The sequence below is a fragment of the Dendrobates tinctorius genome, unplaced genomic scaffold (assembly GCF_039654945.1).
Source record: "Dendrobates tinctorius isolate UK_male_01 unplaced genomic scaffold, ASM3965494v1 ptg000003l, whole genome shotgun sequence".
Lineage (NCBI taxonomy): Eukaryota > Metazoa > Chordata > Amphibia > Anura > Dendrobatidae > Dendrobates > Dendrobates tinctorius.
The window spans coordinates 47708381-47728199 of record NW_027361671.1 but is presented as its reverse complement, the minus strand read 5'-3'; positions in this window follow the sequence as shown (position 1 = coordinate 47728199).

Below are 19819 nucleotides of genomic sequence, written 5' to 3'. Positions count from 1 at the left end.
GTGGGCTCTGCGATAGGGAATAAGGAAGTGGAGACCTCCTGAGCTCCCCTGAGCCAGTGTCCCTGCACTCCTAACGTTCCCTATGCCGGTTCCGCACCGGGCGCGCAACAGGAACCTAAAAACCCTAGCTCGTCCTGACCTAAACCCTCACTAGGGTATTGGTTGGTGCGGAAACTAATCCCACCACTGCACTAAAACACACATGAGGAAAGAAGACAAAACAGGGGAAACACCACTTAGCTTTGCTCTGTTGCGCACGCTCCTAGCAACAGAGCCCACCACCTGTGCATCTTCTCCTCCACCCGGATCCATCACCATAACTGGATCCCTCACCATAATGCAGCCTTGGAGCAGAGTCCACCACCAATTGCAGAAGTCCAGTAATAGAGTCCCAAAGATGAGTTCAGCTCCTGCCCAAAAAGTCAAGCATGCTTGAGTCCAGCTCTCAGCAACCAAGTCCCGCATGCTGAGTGCAACTCTCTCCATAGTCGTCACTCCACCAAGCCATGCAAGCACTTCCTGCCAACACCATAAACTGTGACTCCACCACGCCATGCCATCCCTTCTTGCAGACCACCTAGCTGCCACTCGTCCCCTCTGGCTGGGCTGCACAGGACTCATGTTCAGCTCCTTCCTCCCCCAGGCTTACTTGCCAAATGAACACACAATATCACCAACAGTGATTGAACCCACCTGGCTACCTTTTATAGAGCCTAACACCTGATTTGTAATTAAGTGCACATTAAACCAAAGAAACTAAAGTGCACTACCGCTCACCACCACCGGGGCAACTTAGAATGAACGACACCACGTGTAGTAATTCTAATGGCCACCGGGGGCAATCAACCCACTTTGGCACCAATCCAAAGGAAAAAAGTTCACTTTGTTCATTTAAACTGTCAGATCCACCTTGGATCATGACAAAGAGCACACCATGTGGATAGTATACCTGGGCAAAGATATATTTAATATACAGTGATGATAAGATGGTGCATATTAATACAACAAATATATTGTGTCACAACTGCAAATCACTGTATACTGTATATCATGGCCCTGAGAAAGCTGTTTTAGTGAAACACTCATTGGGGTTGGTGTCTGATGTACCATTTGATCACAATCTGGGTAATGATTGTACATGATTGCATTGGACTTATCAGTTATACTATGTGATATTCATTATTGCACTTGCACATTGGTGTGTATCTAAGGCTTCTTTCACATTAGCGTTTTTTAGCGCAGCGCTTCGTGTGCAATAGAAACGCATGCAAAAAACGCATCATATATACACTAGTATATACACTAGTCTCCTTAATATTGCGTTGATCCAGGGAGCTAGTCTGATTGCCGTATGTGGAGTCGGGAAGGAATTTTTTTCGCCAATGTGAAGCTTACTGTTGCCACATGGGGTTTTTTTGCCTTCCTCTGGATCAACATGTTAGGGCAAGTTAGGATAGGATATGGGTTGAACTAGATGGACTTAAAGTCTCCCTTCAACCTTAATTACTATGTTACTATGTTACTATGTATCATGCGTTTTGCATGCATTTGCGTTTTTTACGCGAATGCGTTTTAACCAGTTTCTAGCCATGTTAACTCTTAAAACGCATGCGTTTTGTAATGCAGGCGTGCACATGTCCATGCACACGCCTGCGTTCCCATAGACTGCAATGTGTTATTTTGTCGCATTCCGTGCGCATGCGTTTTTTTGACGCCGTTGGACGAACCCAAAAATGCAACAGGTTGCGTCTGGAGCATCTAGGCGCACACCTTAAAAAAACGCATGCGCATGACAACGCATATGAACGGGTGCAAACGCAAGACCATGCGCCCCCCATGTTAAACATAGGTGCGCATGATGCATGGACGCGCACGATGCGCTGCGCAAAAAAACACTAATGTGAAACCAGCCTAACAATCATTATATTTACTGGGTTTGTAATGCATATTAGGTGATTTTTATCAAAGTACCTGTACCTTGATATGTCCTGATCTACAGATCAGTGCATAATAGATATTGTTGTATATCTATATCAATTCGGAGTTAATATCTTATCATCAATTTATATAATATACATCTCTACCCAGGTGTACTAACAACATGGTGTGGTCTTTACCACCATTTTGTGATCATTTTTGTGCCACATTAATAATTTTATTCCATTATCAATAAAATTGAGATTTTTTTAGCTTTTTCTACTCCTTTTTCTCTTTTGTTTTTGATACCGTGTTTCCCCGATAGTAAGACACCCCCGATTGTAAGACGTATCGGGGGTTTCAGGGGGGTCGGCTAATATAAGCCGTACCCCGAAAGTAAGACATATGTATTGCCGCCTCCCTCTCATCTAGCTGCGCGCCGCCTCCTGCCCACGTCCGCACCGTCCCTCTCTCCATACGTCGCCGCGTCTGCCACCTCCCTCTGATCTTAATGAGCGCCGCCTCCTGCCCACTTCCGCGCCACCCCCCCCTCCATACGTCACCGCGTCTGCCGCCTCCGTCTGATCCAAATGAGCGCCGCCTCCTGCCCACTTCCGCGCCGCCCCCCCTCCATACGTCACCGCGTCTGCCGCCTCCGTCTGATCCAAATGAGCGCCACCTCCTGCCCACTTCCGCGCCGCCCCCCCTCCATACGTCACCGCTCCGTCCCCTGCACTTGTCACTGCCGCCTCCTGCTTAAAATACGGTAATGCACACAGTATTAATCATACATCAGTAAAACATACACACTGGCATACTGGGGTATGATGATATTCCTGAGGATGATGACATGGTTGTCATGGAATAAATCTGTTTTATCTTCCAGTATTCCACTGTTCGTTCTTACCATTTTTCATTGTTTTACATGTTATGGAATGTTGTAACAAGACATTCTTGGCACTTCCTTTTATAAAACTGTTTTGTGGTGAATACAATACTGTTCAGGTTGTTAATAAATGTTAATTTTATGGTTAAAACAAAAAAATTCGACAATTTTTTTCCAATATAAGACATACCCCGAAAGTAAGACATAGTGGGGCTTTTGGGGATAAAAAGAAAGTAAGACACTGTCTTACTTTCAGGGAAACAGGTATGTACGTCGAGCTGTCATATCATATTATGATTGCATTATCTTTATCAATGTGTAAATCTGAAAAAAATGCAAGGTTAAATGCTTACAATTTAGAAAAACAAAACATTTTTTTGAACAAAATTTAACCCTATTCCCCAAAAAAATGTGACAAGAAATGCAAGATAGTTATAAGACTAAAAAAAAATCAGCATCTGTAACAGTATTGTTATATGTACAGATGTAAAATTTGACTGGTAAAACAGATGTGCAATAAAAGAAAATTATTAGCTACACATAATTTGAGGTAGACAGGCACTTTTAAATATCTAAATTTAGAGGGAATTTTCTTTTGTTTAGAAATTTTTTTTTTCCCATTTCACACAAAAAAGATTGCAAAATAACATGCAAATACTCAGCAATGTCTCTTGTTTCAGTGTCTCTGACGCTGGATTCAGATTTTTTTTTCTGTTGAAAATATTGCGATGCCTTGCTGCTGCTTTCTAGTGTATACCATACAGTAAATACTACCATTGCAATAATTGCATAGTAACAAAATAATAGCAGCACACAGCACAATGCACAACTACTACTGTCATATTATTCAAATGATACTATACAGCTCTCAAATCTTCAAACATATAGGATCACCCCCAACAAACAGCAAAGTCTAATAAACTTTTGACATTGTAAATGATCAGGTAGAGCTACACAGAAATGAGAAAAAAACACAAAAATAGGACTAAAAATCCTCCAAAAATTCAAGAATTAATACAGCACAAAGGAACTGCAGTATGTACCTATCCAGGTCTCTGTACTAGTGCACTCCTTGGATGCAGTAAGCCCGTGTGATAAATATGGTGGCAATACAGGTGCAAAATACTGATGAGTCAATCACTCACAACCTAACAACTCATGGAGAGGGTGATTGCTTAGTATCTGATTTCACCAAAGAGGCATGTCTAGGGTGCTGGTGTGAGCAGGTTGCAGTGACAGAAGGCAGAGCAAAGGGTTAATAACTTTACTTTAAAAGGGAATACTCCACGCAGGGAGGTAAATGGTTAACAGGGGCGTAAGCAGTTCAAAGAGTGAATAGTACAGTATGCAGGGTTAAAGAACAGCAGAAAGGGTATCAACAGTTTTTGTTGGGTCACTTATCCTGTCAGACGTTTCCCAGAATGAGATGAATCATGGAGCAGGTGATGATGCTAACAACGGCTGGCATAGTACTTGTCCGGTGGGGGTCCTGAAGATAACGCGGATCCATCTTCTGGCAGCAGCGGATGGTCTCCGGTACCTTCCACTGCCCTTAGTCCATATACTGAGTGCAGGCCACCACACTGTCTGCGCCCACTGTGGGCCGACGGATATATATTGGGGAATCAGGGCGCAAATGACGGTCCCGCACCCGGTCTCTCTTAGGCGACATGCACATGGTACTCACAGGTCTGGATCATTTGGCACCTCGCTTCGTGGTGACCAACGGTCATACTGCATGTCTCTCCTCACAGTCTATTGCAGCAGCAGTGGCGGCAGTGCTTGGCCATGGGCCTGCGCTGTACGGATGCTCCATGGCTGAAGTTTTCGCTGGTCCCTGCTGTGCGCTGTCTGTTCCAGCCAAGTCTGCCTGTTTCCATGCGCGCTGAAGCTGTACCCCCTTAACCACGCCCCCTGTTTCCACATGCAAGGATTAGTCCTGTCACTTAAGCTTTCCCCCGGACAACAGAGGAGACAGCCCCGGAACCGGCACTGAACAGGTACCCGCTACACAGTCCTTCTTCTTACACTGGTCACTAGAGTGACCGCAAAAAATCGATGTCGGAATTTTGTCCGTCTGGACCCCACAAAACGATTCCCCTTTCCAGATATTGAGATAGCCAAAATTTGAGCTCGATCAAACGACATTAACTCGTGCCGCTCGTTGCTCAAAGTTTGAAAAAATCCAAATTGAGGTATTTTAAGATTTAGATATTTTGCATAGTCTGTTAGACTATAAAGAATGTGACAACAACATTGCAGAAATAGCCCTGACCAAATTTTCGAACCATTTGTGGTATTTGAATGCAGAGTTGGTGGGATTATCGTTTTTTGATCCCACCATTACAATGAAAAGTTGTTAATGGCTAATAAATTGCTCAGTAGCACAGATGAACCATCAGAGCACGCTAGGGTTGTAAATCCAAAAGTTAGGGAAGAAAAATTAAAAGAGGTAGGAAGTAACCGACTTTAACGACCTTCTGACAAAAGATGAAGAACAAAAGCAATATGTCCTGCAAGTTGTAAGCAAATGCCGAGCATTATATTCTGACGTTTCAAAAACTACTTTAACAAAAGCTCTAGAATAGATTAGATAACTATGTAAAATTATCAACTCATGTAGGTTAGCGTGCTCTGATGGTTCATCTGTGCTACTGAGCAATTTATTAGCCATTAACAACTTTTCATTGTCTGTAATGGTGGGATCAAAAAACGATAATCCCACCAACTCTGCATTCAAATACCACAAATGGTTCGAAAATTTGGTCAGGGCTATTTCTGCAATGTTGTTGTCACATTCTTTATAGTCTAACAGACTATGCAAAATACCTAAATCTTAAAATACCTCAATTTGGATTTTTTCAAACTTTGAGCGACGAGCGGCACGGGTTAACGTCGTTTGATCGAGCTCAAATTTTGGCTATCTCAATATCTGGAAAGGGGAATCGTTTTGTGGGGTCCAGACGAACTGTCACGCGGCGGCTGCCGCGCGCTCCTCTCTCTGCCTCCTCCCGGCCGCAGCTTACCCTTCCTCCGGCATCCTGCTTCCCTCTGCGCCGGCGTCCGCGGTCTTCTCCATGGTCCTCCCCGGCTCCTCTTCTCCGTCCGGTGGTCCCCTTCGTCCGGTCTTCCGGACCGCGCCGGGTGCACGCCCCCGCCCCTCCTGCTCGGCGGGCGCGCGCACATACTGTGCCTGGGCACGCGCGCGCCTCCCCCTCCTCCTCCTACTGAGGACGCGCGCCTGCTCTCTCTCTCCTTTAGGTCACGACCCGGAAGTCCTCCTACCAGTCCCTATATCTGGCCGCCTCTCCCTGCCAGCGGTGCCTGAGTATCACTGTTCTTTCCTAGTGATTCCGGCCGTCCTCTTTGCACGCCTTCGCGCCCTGTCCATCCGTAGCTCGTTCACCTCTCCATTTTCCTCTCTCCTAGGTCCTGTGTCTCCCAGCCGTGCCCGCCTATCCTGTGTCTTCCAGCCGTGCCCGCCTATCCTGTGTCTCCCAGCCGTGCCCGCCTATCCTGTGTCTCCCAGCCGTGCCCGCCTATCCTGTGTCTCCTAGCCGTGCCGCCAGTCCTGTGTCTCCCAGGCCTTATCCACCTGTCTCCTGTCTCTAAGCCGTGGCTGTCTGTCCTGTGGTTCCCAGCCGGTACCGTCAGTCCTGTATCCCCAACTCGGCTCTAGCAGTCTGTCTGTCGTTACCTCCCAGGGTACCAGCTGCCGTGGTAATAGTTACCCGCGGGCTTGCCCCAAACGCTCCCTGTATAGGGGGTGGTCCACCTGGTCAGCTCGCCCCCGGGAGGTTCGTTGCCACGGTCTAGCGGGTCCACCCCAGGTGTACCTTACACGAACAAGATTCTGACATTTTTCCCCCCCCCATATGAGATCCGGTCACCCTACTGGTCACACACAGGTAATGCACAGTCTCTGGTTTACAGCCTACTAATGGTGCCCATACTATCCGATCAGGTGGGCTGCCCAGCACCATATACATGCATCCCATGAGGGCAGACACCCTAGTTTAAAAGGCCAAAATACTGGGCCTGGCTGCACCCTGAAAAATGAAGTGCAAAAAACTTTATATTTGTATTTTATCTAAATATTTATATTTTATATAGCACTTACTTTTGGGGTTTCTAAATTCAGAGATTTAGATAGAAACCCCAAAGTAAGTACTCCGCGTAGAGCGTCGGATAAATGTGATCCCAAACGTTATGTAAAATGTTCCCAATAAAAGTTTCAACTCAATCCATAAAAAAAGCAAGTCCTCACTCAGGTCTCTCATCTGTTAACGGAAACATAGGAGGCTTCCACGTTACTAGTAGCACTGACTCTCGAAAAGCAAAATGGCTTCTCACCTGCCAAAAGAAATTCTGCGTTTCCAAATTCAAATGCCCCCCTCCCTTTTCAGCCCCATAGTGTACCTAAGCCACATGTATCATCCACATGTTTAGCATTTCTGTAGTGATGAGAACCCACCTAATTTACAGGTGCATGTATCCAGAATCACGGGCTGGGCATAACGTACTGGTGACTGCAACATACTGGTCACTACAACGGCAGTTTGCATTTTTCACTATGCAACATCCAGTGCTGCGTGTTTCTGGAAGACACTTTATGGAGTCAAAATCATCACTATGCTTGAAGATAAATTCCTAAAGGGAATAATTTCCAAACCGGGATCACTTGAGGGGGGATTCTGCTTTTCTGGTATTTATGGGCTCTTTATATAGTCTGGAAACTAATTTGTTCTCCAAGATTCAAATAGCGCACCGTTCGTCCAGAGTCTTGCTGTGTGGTTAAACAGTACTGTACAGCCACATATGGGGTATTGCCAAGTGCAGAAGAAATTGTGTAACACATTTTGGCACCATTTTTACCCATTTCCCAGTGTGAAAATGTAAAATCTGGGGCTGAAGCAATTTTTTTGTGGTAAAAATGTAATTATTTTTTCTTCACTGCCCAATGGTATCAAATTCTGTGACACATTTGTGGTGTCAATATGATCACTGCACCCCTAGTTTGTAAAATAGGGTCACTTATGGGGGGGTTTCTGCTGTTCTGGCACCTCAGGGGCTCTGCCAATGTGACATGGCCCCCTCAAACCAATGCTGCAAAACCTGCACTGTAATATGGCGCTCTTTACCTTTCATGCCCTGCCGTTCTCCCAGACAGTAGTTTTCTACCACATACTTGGTATTAGCATACTCAGGAAAAACTGCACAACAAATTTGGGGGTCCATTTTTTTCTTGCTACCCTCATGAAAATAAAACATGGGGGCTAAAATAGCATTTTTGTGGTAAAAAATTTTTTTTTTTATTTTAATGCCTGAATATTATAAAATTCTGTGACGCGCCTGGAGGTTCAAGGTGCTCACCAGACATCTAGATAAGTTCCCTAAGGGGTCTAGTTTCCAAAATGGTGTCACTTGTTGGGGTTTCCACTTTTTAGGAACATCAGGGGCTCTCCAAACGTGACATGGCGTCCTCTATTTATTCCAGCATATTTTACATTCAAAAAGTCAAATTGCGCTCCTTCCCTTCCAAGCCCTGCCGAGTGCCCAAACAGTAGATTTCCCCCACATATGGCATGTTCAGAGTAATTGCAAAACAAAATGTGTAGTCCATTTTCTCCTGTTACCCTTGCGAAAGGAAAAAAAATTTAGGTCTGAAGGAAAATTTTTGTGTAAGAAAAGTAAATGTTTATTTTTTCCTTGCACATTCCATTCATTCCTGTGGAGCATCTGAAGGTTTAATAAACTTCTTGAATGTGGTTTTGAGTACCTTGAGGGGTGCAGTATTTATAATGGTGTCACTTTTGGCTATTTTCTGTCATATCGACCCCGCAAACTCACTTCAAATGTGAGGTGCTCCCTAAAAAAATGGTTTTGTAAATTTTGTTGGAAAAATGAGAAATTGCTAGTCAACTTTTAACCCTTATAACTTCCTAATAAAAAAATATTAGGTTTCAAAAATTGTGCTGATGTAAAGTAAACATGTGGGAAATGTTATTTATTAACTATGTTGTGTAATATGACTCTCTGATATAAGGGGATAAAAATTAAAAGTTTGAAAATTGCAAAATTTTCAAAATTTTCGCCAAATTTCCATTTTTTAACAAATAAACGCAAGTCATATCAAAGAAATTTTACCACTATCATAAAGTACAATATGTCATAAGAAATCATTCTCAGAATTACCAGGATCCGTTGAAGCGTTGTAGAGTTATGACCTCATAAAGTGACACTGGTCAGAATCGAAAAAATTGGCCAGGTCACGAAGGCAACAACTGGCTCTGGCGTGAAAAAGGTTAAAGTGTATGAATTTTATCTGTGAATTGAGCCAATTTAGGAGAAGTTGAAAAAATGCATGAAAACATTGTGCAGAATCCCGTCATTAAAAAATACATACAAATATTCTGCATCAAATAAGCACAAAAATGCATAAAAACGGGAAAACACAGCAACAATTGCAATAACCATGACAGAATACTTTTTGTGCTCACATCCCAACACCATGTGACCCTCCAAAGAAATGCCACCCCACACCATTACTGACTCACTGCCAAACTGGTCATGCCGAAGGACGTTGCAGACAGCAGATCGCTCTCCACGGCATCTCCAGACTCTGTCACGTCTGTCACATGTGCTCAGTGTGAACCTGCTATCATCTGTGAAGAGCACAGGGCGCCAGTGGCGAATTTGACAATTCTGTGTTCTGTGGCAAATGCCAAGCGTCCTGCACGGTATTGGGCTGTGAGCACAACCCCCATCTGTGGACGTCGGGCACTCAGACCATGCTCATGGAGTCGGTTTCTAACTGTTTGTGCAGACACATGCACAAGTACATTTAATCAAAGTATGAGGCAGTTATAACATGGCAGTTAGACAGGGCAGGAGACAGGTAAGACATTTATATACATCTACTCCCTGTACATTTGGATTACAACAAATATATACCATATGCGTTTGTGTAATTTATATCCTGGCCGCAGCATTCACACACATCCACCGTCCTGGCATTAACTCTCTACACTCCATCCATATTGGCCCCTCACTCCTTTCCTCTCCAATGTATAGCACTCACACTCTTTTCACATTGCTACACAGCACAGATCCATCCAGTCCCACCATTCACATCAGAGATGCTCTCACAAATCACTTAACCATCTGCTCATTCTTTCTATCCTCCTTCTCCTAGTCGCAGGAGACATTGCTCCCAACCCTGATCCCCCATGTTATAGAAAGTCAAACCCCCCAACTGCTACACTCAGAAATCCCTCTAATCTTATTAATATTCCCTGCATGCCATCTGTCTCTTTTAAATGTGCCCTTTGGAATTCTCTCTAAGTGTGTAACAAACTCTCCTTCATTCATGACTTTTTCCTTTCTAATTCTCTTAACCTTCTTGCTCTTACTGAAACCTGGATCCAGCAGTCAGACACTACCACTGCTGCTGCTGCTCTTTCATATGGTGGACTACACTTCTCTCATACCCCAAGATCAGACAATGGAGCAGGTGGAGGCGTCGGTCTGCTCCTATCACCAAAATGTACCTTTCAGGTTATCCCTCAACTACCCTCACTTGTCTTCCCTTCTTTTGAGGTCCATGCCGTCAGACTCTACACCCCCTTCTCCATGCGAGTGGCAGTGGTGTATCGTCCTCCCAGCCACTCCCATCAGTTCCTGGATCATTTTGCCACTTGGCTTCCACATTTTCTCTCCTGTGACATCCCTACCCTCATCATGGGCGATTTCAACATCCCCATTGCTCTTCCCCTCTCCCCATCTGCTACTCACCTTTTATCTCTAACCTCCTCATTTGGCCTTTGACAGCTTACTAATTCTCCAATGCATGAAGACGGAAACTCCCTCGACTTGGTCTTCTCTTGGCTTTGTGCAGTGGATGATTTTGCAAACTCCACTCTCCCGCTCTCTGACCACAACCTTCTTTCATTCTCTAGCAAGAACTGCCAGGCCGCTCAGATCACCCCCACTGTCCATACTTATAGAAACATACAGGCCATTAACACCCAGAAACTTATGAAGAACTTGCAGTCTTCATTGGCCCCTATCACCTCCCTCTCATGTCCTGATTCTGCATTGAAGCATTACAATGAAACACTTCAAAGTGCCCTGGGTGAATTTGCACCTCCTATAAAAAGAACACCACAATACAGATGGCGACAACCCTGGCACACCCTGCAAACACGTTTCCTGCAGCGGTGCTCCAGGTGCGCCGAATGTCTGTGGAGAAAATCCAATCTACACGAAGATTTCATCCATTATAAGTTTATGCTTAGAACATACAACACTGCCCTTCACCTCTCAAAACAAACCTATTTCAACACCCTCATCACCTCACTGTCCAATAACCCTAAAGGTCTCTTTGACACTTTTCATTCTCTACTCCACCCAAGAGTACAGGCCCCAACCACGGAGCTTCGAGCTGACGATCTGGCCAATTACGTCAAAGAAAAAATTGACCATATCCAACAGGAAATTATCTCCCAATCACCTCATACCATGCACTGTCCTCCCTCCCCCACTCATCTATCACTCTCTGATTTTGAACCAGTCACAGAAGAAGAAGTAAGCAGGCTCCTTGCATCTTCTCGCCCAACCACTTGACCAGTGACCCATTTCCGTCACATCTACTCCAGTCCCTTTCCCCTTCTGTCACCCCTCGCCTAACTAAAATATTTTACCTCTCTCTCTCTTCTGGTGTCTTTCCCTCCTCATTTAAGCATGCAGTCATACATCCACTACTTAAAAAACCATCCCTCGACCAAAACTGTGCTGCTAACTATACACCTGTCTCTAATCTTCCCTTCATCTCTAAACTCCTGGAACGCCTGGTCCACTCCCGTCTTATCCACTATCTCTTTGATAACTCTCTTCTCGACCCTCTCCAGTCCGGTTTACGCTCTTTACACTCTACTGAAACTGCCCTCACTAAAGTCTGTAATGATCTACTAACAGCTAAATCAAATGGTCATTACTCCATGCTAATTCTCTTGGATCTCTCTGCAGCATTCGACCCTGTGGATCATCAGCTCCTCCTCACTATGCTCCGTTCCATTGGCCTCAAGGACACCGTTCTCTCCTGGTTTTCCTCCTATCTCTCTGACCGCTCCTTTACTGTATCTTTTGCTGGTTCCTCCTCCTCTCATCTTCCCCTTACTGTTGGGGTTCCTCAAGGATCAGTCCTAGGCCCCCTCCTCTTCTCTTTGTAGACTGCCCCTATTGGTCAAACAATCAGTAGATTTGGTTTCCAGTACCATCTCTATGCTGATGACACCCAATTATACGCTTCTTCTCCTGACATCATGCCAGCCTTACTAGAAAACACCAGCGATTGTCTAAATGCTGTGTCTAACATCATGTCCTCACTGTATCTGAAGCTGAACCTGTCAAAGACTGAACGCCTTGTGTTTCCTACCACTACTAATCTACCTATACCCGACTTTGCCATTTCCATGTGTGGTTCCACTATTACTCCCCAGCAACATGCCCGCTATCTTGGGGTCATACTTGACTCCGAGCTTTCCCTTGCCCCCACATCTGATCACTGGCTCGCCTTTAATATCTGCACCTCAAAAACATTTCTAGAATTCGACCTTTTCTTACTTTTGACTCCGCAAAAACTCTTACTATTTCTCTTATTCATTCTTGTCTCGACTATTGTAACTCTCTACTAATCGGTCGCCCTCTTACAAAACTGTCCCCCCTCCAATCTGTCTTGAATGCTGCAGCCAGGATCATGTTCCTCACCAGTCGTTACACCGATGCCTCTACCTTGTGCCAGTCATTACACTGGCTACCCATCCACTCCAGAATTCAGTATAAACTTATTACCCTTACCCACAAAGCTCTCCATGGCTCAGCACCACCCTACATCTTCTCCCTTGTTTCAGTATACCACCCTACCCGCGCCCTCCATTCTGCTGATGACATGAGGTTAGCATCCTCAATAATCAGAACCTCCCACTCCCGTCTCCAAGACTTTACATGTGCTGCGCCAATTCTTTGGAATGCACTTCCCAGGTCAATATGATTAGTCCCCAATCCCCACAATTTTAAGCGTGCCCTGAAAATGCACTTATTCAGACTGGTCTACCGCCTCAACACATTAACCTAATCTATCCCTGTGTGGTACAGCCAAAAGTTTTACCATAACCAGGTTCCCCGCATCATGTTCCCACATGTTTTATGCATCCATTAGCCCTCTGTGTCCGTACTATTACACACTTAATATTACTGCTGGTCCATACAATCAGGGCAATTGTTACCACCCACCTTTCGTGTCTACCTTTTTCCTCATAGATTGTAAGCTTGCGAGCAGGACCCTCATTCCTCTTGGTATCTGTTATGATCTATGTGATTATTGTTATGCTGTAATGTCTATTGTCTGTAGAAGTCCCCTCTGAAATGTAAAGTGCTGCGGAATATGTCGGCGCTATAGAAATAAAATTTTTTATTATTATTATTTGTGGACTACTGGAGGTTATTTTGCAGGGCTCTGGCAGTGCTCCTCCTGTTCCTCCTTGCACAAAGGCTGAGGTAGTGGTCCTGCTGCTGGGTTGTTGCCCTCCTATGGCCCCCTCCATGTCTCCTGGTGTACTGGCCTGTCTCCTGGTAGTGCCTCCAGCTTCTGAACACTACGCTGACAGACACAGCAAACCTTCGTGCCACAGCTCGCATTGATGTGCCATCCTGGATGAGCTGCAATACCTGAGCCACTTGTGTGGGTTGTAGAGTCTGTCTTATGCTACCACGAGTGTGAAAGCACAACCACAAAAGCGGCCAAACCACCAGCCAGAAAGCATTGGTACTGAGATGTGGTCTGTGGTACCCACCTGCAGAACCACTCCTTTATTGAGGGTGTCTTGATAATTGCCAATAATTTCCATTTGTTGTCTATTCCATTTGCACAACAGCATGTGAAATTGATTGTCAATCAGTGTTGCTTCCTAAGTGGACAGTTTGATTTCATAGATATATATACACACACACATATATATATATTATATATATATACACAGTATATATAGTGGTTCAGTAAAGGGTGTTTTACTGGATGGGAGATATATTTCTCCCAGCAGATTAATATTTGGCCGGGTTTTTCCCTAAAGACAGGACCTGCGATGATGTCATGGTCACGCCCATGTGATGTCTACCTCACTTGTGGGAGGGGTTATGGGCTATGTAATAGAGGTTGGTGTTTGGCACATGGTGAGTGTGTCTGGAAGTTACAGGAGCTTGGCTGGACTTAGCTTGAACTTGTATACAGGATCCCCGTGCTGCAGGACTATAGCAGCAAGACTCTCAACAACCCTGGGAATGGCACCTGTCGGATGCCGTGGACCTGGCAGCCGCTTAGTTAAGCCCGTCCCGTGCAAGGGTTGAGTCTGGGACCAGTGGTTCTCTAAGCTGGAGTATATTTATATTTTTCCTTACTTTCTGTTAATCTGCTGTTTGCAACGTGACATTAAACCACTGAAATTGGACTTTAAGCCTGTGTGTTGCCTCACTACTGCAGCCCTGCCATTACCTACTAGAGCGAATCCCTACAATATATATATATATATAGTAGATGATGGCCCGATTCTAACGCATCGGGTAGTCTAGAATACGTACGTAGTTTATTTATGAAATTTTAATAATAATGCAATAATGCACCCCCCAATCCTGATATGCATGGTCCTCTCACCCCCCCAATCCTGATATGCATGCTACCCCTCCCCCTCCTATCCTGGTATGCATGGTCCCCTCATCCCCCAATCCTAATATGCATGGTTCCCTCACCCCCCAATCCTGATATGCATGGTACCCCTCCCCCCTATCCTGGTATGCATGGTCCTCTCACACCCCAATCCTGGAATGCTTGTTCCCCTCACCCCCCAATCCTGATATGCATGGTCCCCTCACCCCCAATCCTGATATGCATGGTCCCATCACCCCCCCAATCCTGATATGCATGGTCCTCTCACCCCCCCAATCCTGATATACATGGTACCCCTCACCCCCCTATCCTGGTAAGCATGGTCCCCTCACCCTCCAATCCTGGAATGCATGGTCCTCGCACCCCCCAATCCTGGTATGCATGGTCCTCTCACCCCTCTTTCCTGGTAAGCATGGTCCCCTCACCCCCCTTTCCTGGTATGCATGGTCCCGTCACACCCCTTTCCTGGTATGCATGGTCCCCTCACCCCCCAATCATGATATGCATGGTCCCCTCACCCCCCAATCCTGATATGCATGGTACCCCTCACCCCCCAATTCTGGTATGCATCGTCCTCTCACCCCCCAATCCTGACATACATGGTACCCCTCACCCCCCTATCCTGGTAAGCATGGTCCCCTCACCCTCCAATCCTGGAATGCATGGTCCTCGCACCCCCCAATCCTGGTATGCATGGTCCTCTCACCCCTCTTTCCTGGTAAGCATGGTCCCCTCACCCCCCTTTCCTGGAATGCATGGTCACCACCCCCCTTTCCTGGTATGCATGGTCCCTTCACCCCCCTTTGCTGGTATGTATGGTGACCCTCACCCCCCTTTCCTGGTATGCATGGTCACCCTCACCCCCCTTTCCTGGTATGCATGGTCCACTCACCACCCTTTGCTGGTATGTATGGTCACCCTCACCCCCCTTTCCTGGTATGCATGGTCCCCCTTTGCTGGTATGCATGATCCCCCTCAACCCCTTTCCTGGTATGCATGGTCCCCCCCTTTGCTGGTATGTATGGTCACCCTCACCCCCTTTATTGGTATGCGTGGTACCCCTCACCCCCCTTTCCTGGTATGCATGGTCCCCCTCACCCCCCTTTCCTGGTATGCATCATCCCGTCACCCCCCTCCCCCCCTTTCCTGGTATGCATGGTCCCCTCACCCCCCTTTCCTGGTATGCATGGTCCCCCTTCCCCCCCTTTGCTGGTATGCATGGTCCCCCTCACCCCTTTTTCCTGGTATGCATGGTCCCCCTCACCCCCCTTTCCTGGTATGTTGGTCACCCTCACCCCCCTTTCCTGATATCCGTGGTCCCCCTCACCCCCCTTTCCTGGTATGCGTGGTCCCCCCTCACCCCCCTTTCCTGGTATGCATGGTCCCATCACCCCCTTTCCTGGTATGCATGGTCCTGTCACCCCCTTTCCTGGTATGCATGGTCCCCCTCACCCCCTTTCCTGGTATGTTGGTCACCCTCACCCCCCTTTCCTGATATCCGTGGTCCCCCTCACCCCCCTTTCCTGGTATGCGTGGTCCCCCCTCACCCCCCTTTCCTGGTATGCATGGTCCCATCACCCCCTTTCCTGGTATGCATGGTCCTGTCACCCCCTTTCCTGGTATGCATGGTCTCTGTTAAAATAAAAAATAGTTATTTACCTTCCGACGGCCCGCGATCTCCACTCCACGCGCCCGGCATCTTCCGGTCCCAGCAATGCTTTGCGCGAAACACCGCTGATGACGTCGTGCTCTCTCTCGAGAGTGACGTCATCTTCGGCTCTTCGCACAAAGCATTACTGGAACCGGAAGGTGCCGGGCGTGTGGAGTGTGGAGTGGAGATCACGGGCCGTCGGAAGGTGAGTATATAACTATTTTTTATTTTAATTCTATTTTTTACATATTTCCACGCGCCCGGCCTCGCGGTCCCAGTAATGCTTTGCGCCTTAGACCGCTGATGACGTTGCGCTCTCGCGAGAGTGACGTCTTCTCCAGTCCTTTGCGCTAAGCATTACTGGGACTGTGATGCCGGGCGTGTGGAAAGGAGATCGGAGGCCGTCGGAAGGTGAGAATAACCTTTTTTTATTTTAACTCTATTTTTTACAGATTAAGCGCTGTGCCCGCTGTGCCCGATTGAGCGCTGCGCCAGACTGCGCCTGTCGCTGATTGGTCGCGGCCTGGCGGCTGAAACCAATCAGCGACGTGGGATTTCGGTTACAGACAGACATGATAAGACAATTATATATAGATATACACACGTATATATATATATATATATACATATATACATTATGTATATATATATATATATATATATATATATATATATATAGATATACAGCTCTGGCAAAAATTAAGAGACCGCTGCACAGTTTTATAAAAATCAGCTTCTCTACATGTCTGACAGCCATTCCATTCCAGTGTCAGTCGAATTCCAATCTACTTAAGTTGCTTCTGATCAAGTGATCACCTGAACCAAATCTTATTTAATTAGGGAAAGTATAAAAAAACCCTGCTGTGGTGTTGACAATTCTCTTGCAATAGGCCAAGCTGGATGGCAAAACAAGTGCTAGTAATATCCCAAAAATAATAGGAATGAAAAAATGACTTTTAACCATGCCAACGGAGTTGAAAAGAAAAGTCTTAAGTGAGGAAAAGAAGGGCTCAATTCTGTTTTTACTATCAGAGGGATACAGTGAGCGTCATGTTGCCTCCATCCTTAAAATTTCTAAGACGGCAGTCCATTACAACAAGGTCAAGCAGCCATTGGGGACAACAAAGCTACAGACCAGCAAAGTCGAAAACGACTCTCCACTGACTGGGATGACTGTCTTCTTATTCGAATGTCACTCAGCAACCGCAGGATGACATCAAGTGACCTACAAAAGGAATGGCAAATGGCAGCTGGGGTGCAGTGCATGGCAAGAACAGTCTGTAACAGGCTCCTAGAGGCAGGGCTCAAGTCATGTAAAGCTAGAAAAAAAGCCTTTCATCAATGAGAAACAAAGGAGAGCCAGGCTGAAGTTTGCCAAAGACCATAAGGATTGGACCATAGAGGACTGGAGTAAGATTATCTGATGAGTCTAATTTTCATCTTTGCCCGACACCTGGTCATCTAATGGTTAAAGGCCTCATGCACATCCTCACTGGTACATGCTTCTCACACCTCTTCGGTTACCTCCATCACACACTTGAAGAGCGAAGTCTCATTCTTTCCGTGAACGGACGGCTCCTGCTTTGGCACAGACCTTTCCAGCAAGATTTCTGCCGCGTCCGGGTGATTGTCTTGTTCTGCTCTTAGCACACACTCTTCCTCAGTTTTACACTTTTCCAGACCCCTCGCTAAGATCCAACTGCGATTTCCATATTCGCCACCTTCAAACTCTCCTTCTCAGCTGTTGACAGACCTTTTTGCACTCTTTCTCCAAGCTTTGTACGTGTGCTTCTACCTGGCAAAAACTGTCAGCTCGCTCTTTCTACGTGCACATTTCCTTGGTTAGTTTGTCAACTTGATCCTCTAATTGTCGGGTGATAGCGGTCAACTTGGACAGCTCCTGCAGGCTCTCTATTTTAACTTGGAGTTGTTCTCCAACTGCGATTCCAGCTGTTGGAGCCCTACAAACACCCTTGGACAGTTTTACGCTTCCCACATCCTCGGCTACTTCAGTGCTGAGTTTTGACAAGGATAAAGTGGCCTCTTTATCAAGGACATTATCTTTGTTGGTGCCTGTCCCTGTCTCCTTTTTATTTATCTTCTCAGAGGGTGCCATTTGTATAGCCCCTTTTCGCCCTTTACATCTCCGGCGATGGTAGGAAGACTTGCCATTTATACCCGAGTCAGTCTTACTGCACACTTTTCCGCTTTTGTCACTGTCTGAATGGGAGTCACCACCACCCGATCGGTCATCCTGGAACCAGCGGTTCCTATTTCTAATGGTGTCAGACCACATTCCTGGAGCTTCCCCGTCTTCAAAGGTCACATCTTTGGTTACCTCTGCCAAGTCCCAGAGTTGGTCAGACCCACACTTCCGTCCGGTCATACATTCTGGTATGGCTATCATCGTCATCCTGACTTCACCTTGTGGAGCACTGTCGTTCCACTGTGTCAGTGCTTCTGTCAGCACAGTATTGTACTCAGTCCTAGTGGTTCCTACTGGCAATAACACATCACACTCACCCCCGAAGTCTGTGTCACACCCCACATTATGGTGAACCCTCAAGCTGCTCTTTATCTGGGTGTCAGCTCCACTCTTTTCAACTACCACAACATTATCAGTCAAACTGTGGTACACGTCAGGTGACATCTGGTTGGCAATTTGAGCAGACACACCCTTTCCTCCGGTCACCCCTTCGTCTGACCCATCAATTTTGGGAGGTATTACCGCCTTAAGGTACACAGCCCCGTCAGCCGAGAGTCCTCCATCCTCCTGCTGTAGAGAAGCTCCCCTCTCCCACAAGTCTGAGAACAGCCCAGAGTCCCGGCCTATTATCACCGGACAGGTTAAGTTTGGGACTATAGTGACATCATGGTGTGCAATGTCCCTGGCCGACTTGAGGACCACCCTGGCCACTGGATAGTCCTTAGTGTCCCCATGGATGCAGGTGACCCTTACCTTCCTATCGGGTATTTCAATCCCTCGGTGCAACCCTAACTAGAGTCACCAGGCTCCCGGAATCAACCAGTCTGCACATTTCATTCTCGTTCATCCGCAGAGCACACCCACATAAACTCTTGCCAGGTTGGTAGTACATATAGCAGACTGGACACATATAGTACACTTGCACCTGGCAACAGTCTGTCTGCACCACCCCTTTAACTTTGTGATGCTCTGCCCCCTTTTGGGTAACTACCATTCCCCGGGACTCCGCCCTTTTTGGAAACTACTCCCTTTTGGGATACCACCCCGTTTTTAGACTCCATTCCTTTTTGGGCAACCATTCTTGTTTGGGTTACCACCCTGTTGTGAACTCATTTTCTGGTTTACCTCTGGCTTCTGGTGAGGGTGGTGGAGCTGTCTGTGTTGACAGAGGAGTCGTGAGTTCTCCATCCGGGCTCCCTCTAGTGGTGACAGTAGGTAATAAAGCTGATCTAAATGGCAGAGACCTGCCTCCTGAGGAGGAGGACTGTGAGTGGACATCAGGAGTCTCTGACTGGATTTAAGACAGCCGACTCCCTAATTTTGTGCTGGTGATTTTTTCCTCCCCTGAGGTTCTGGCTTCCAGTTCTTTTCCTGCCTTCTCAAGCTAAGTGTGCTCTGCTATTTTTTCACATGAGATTTGGTCTGGTTTACTCAGTTTTT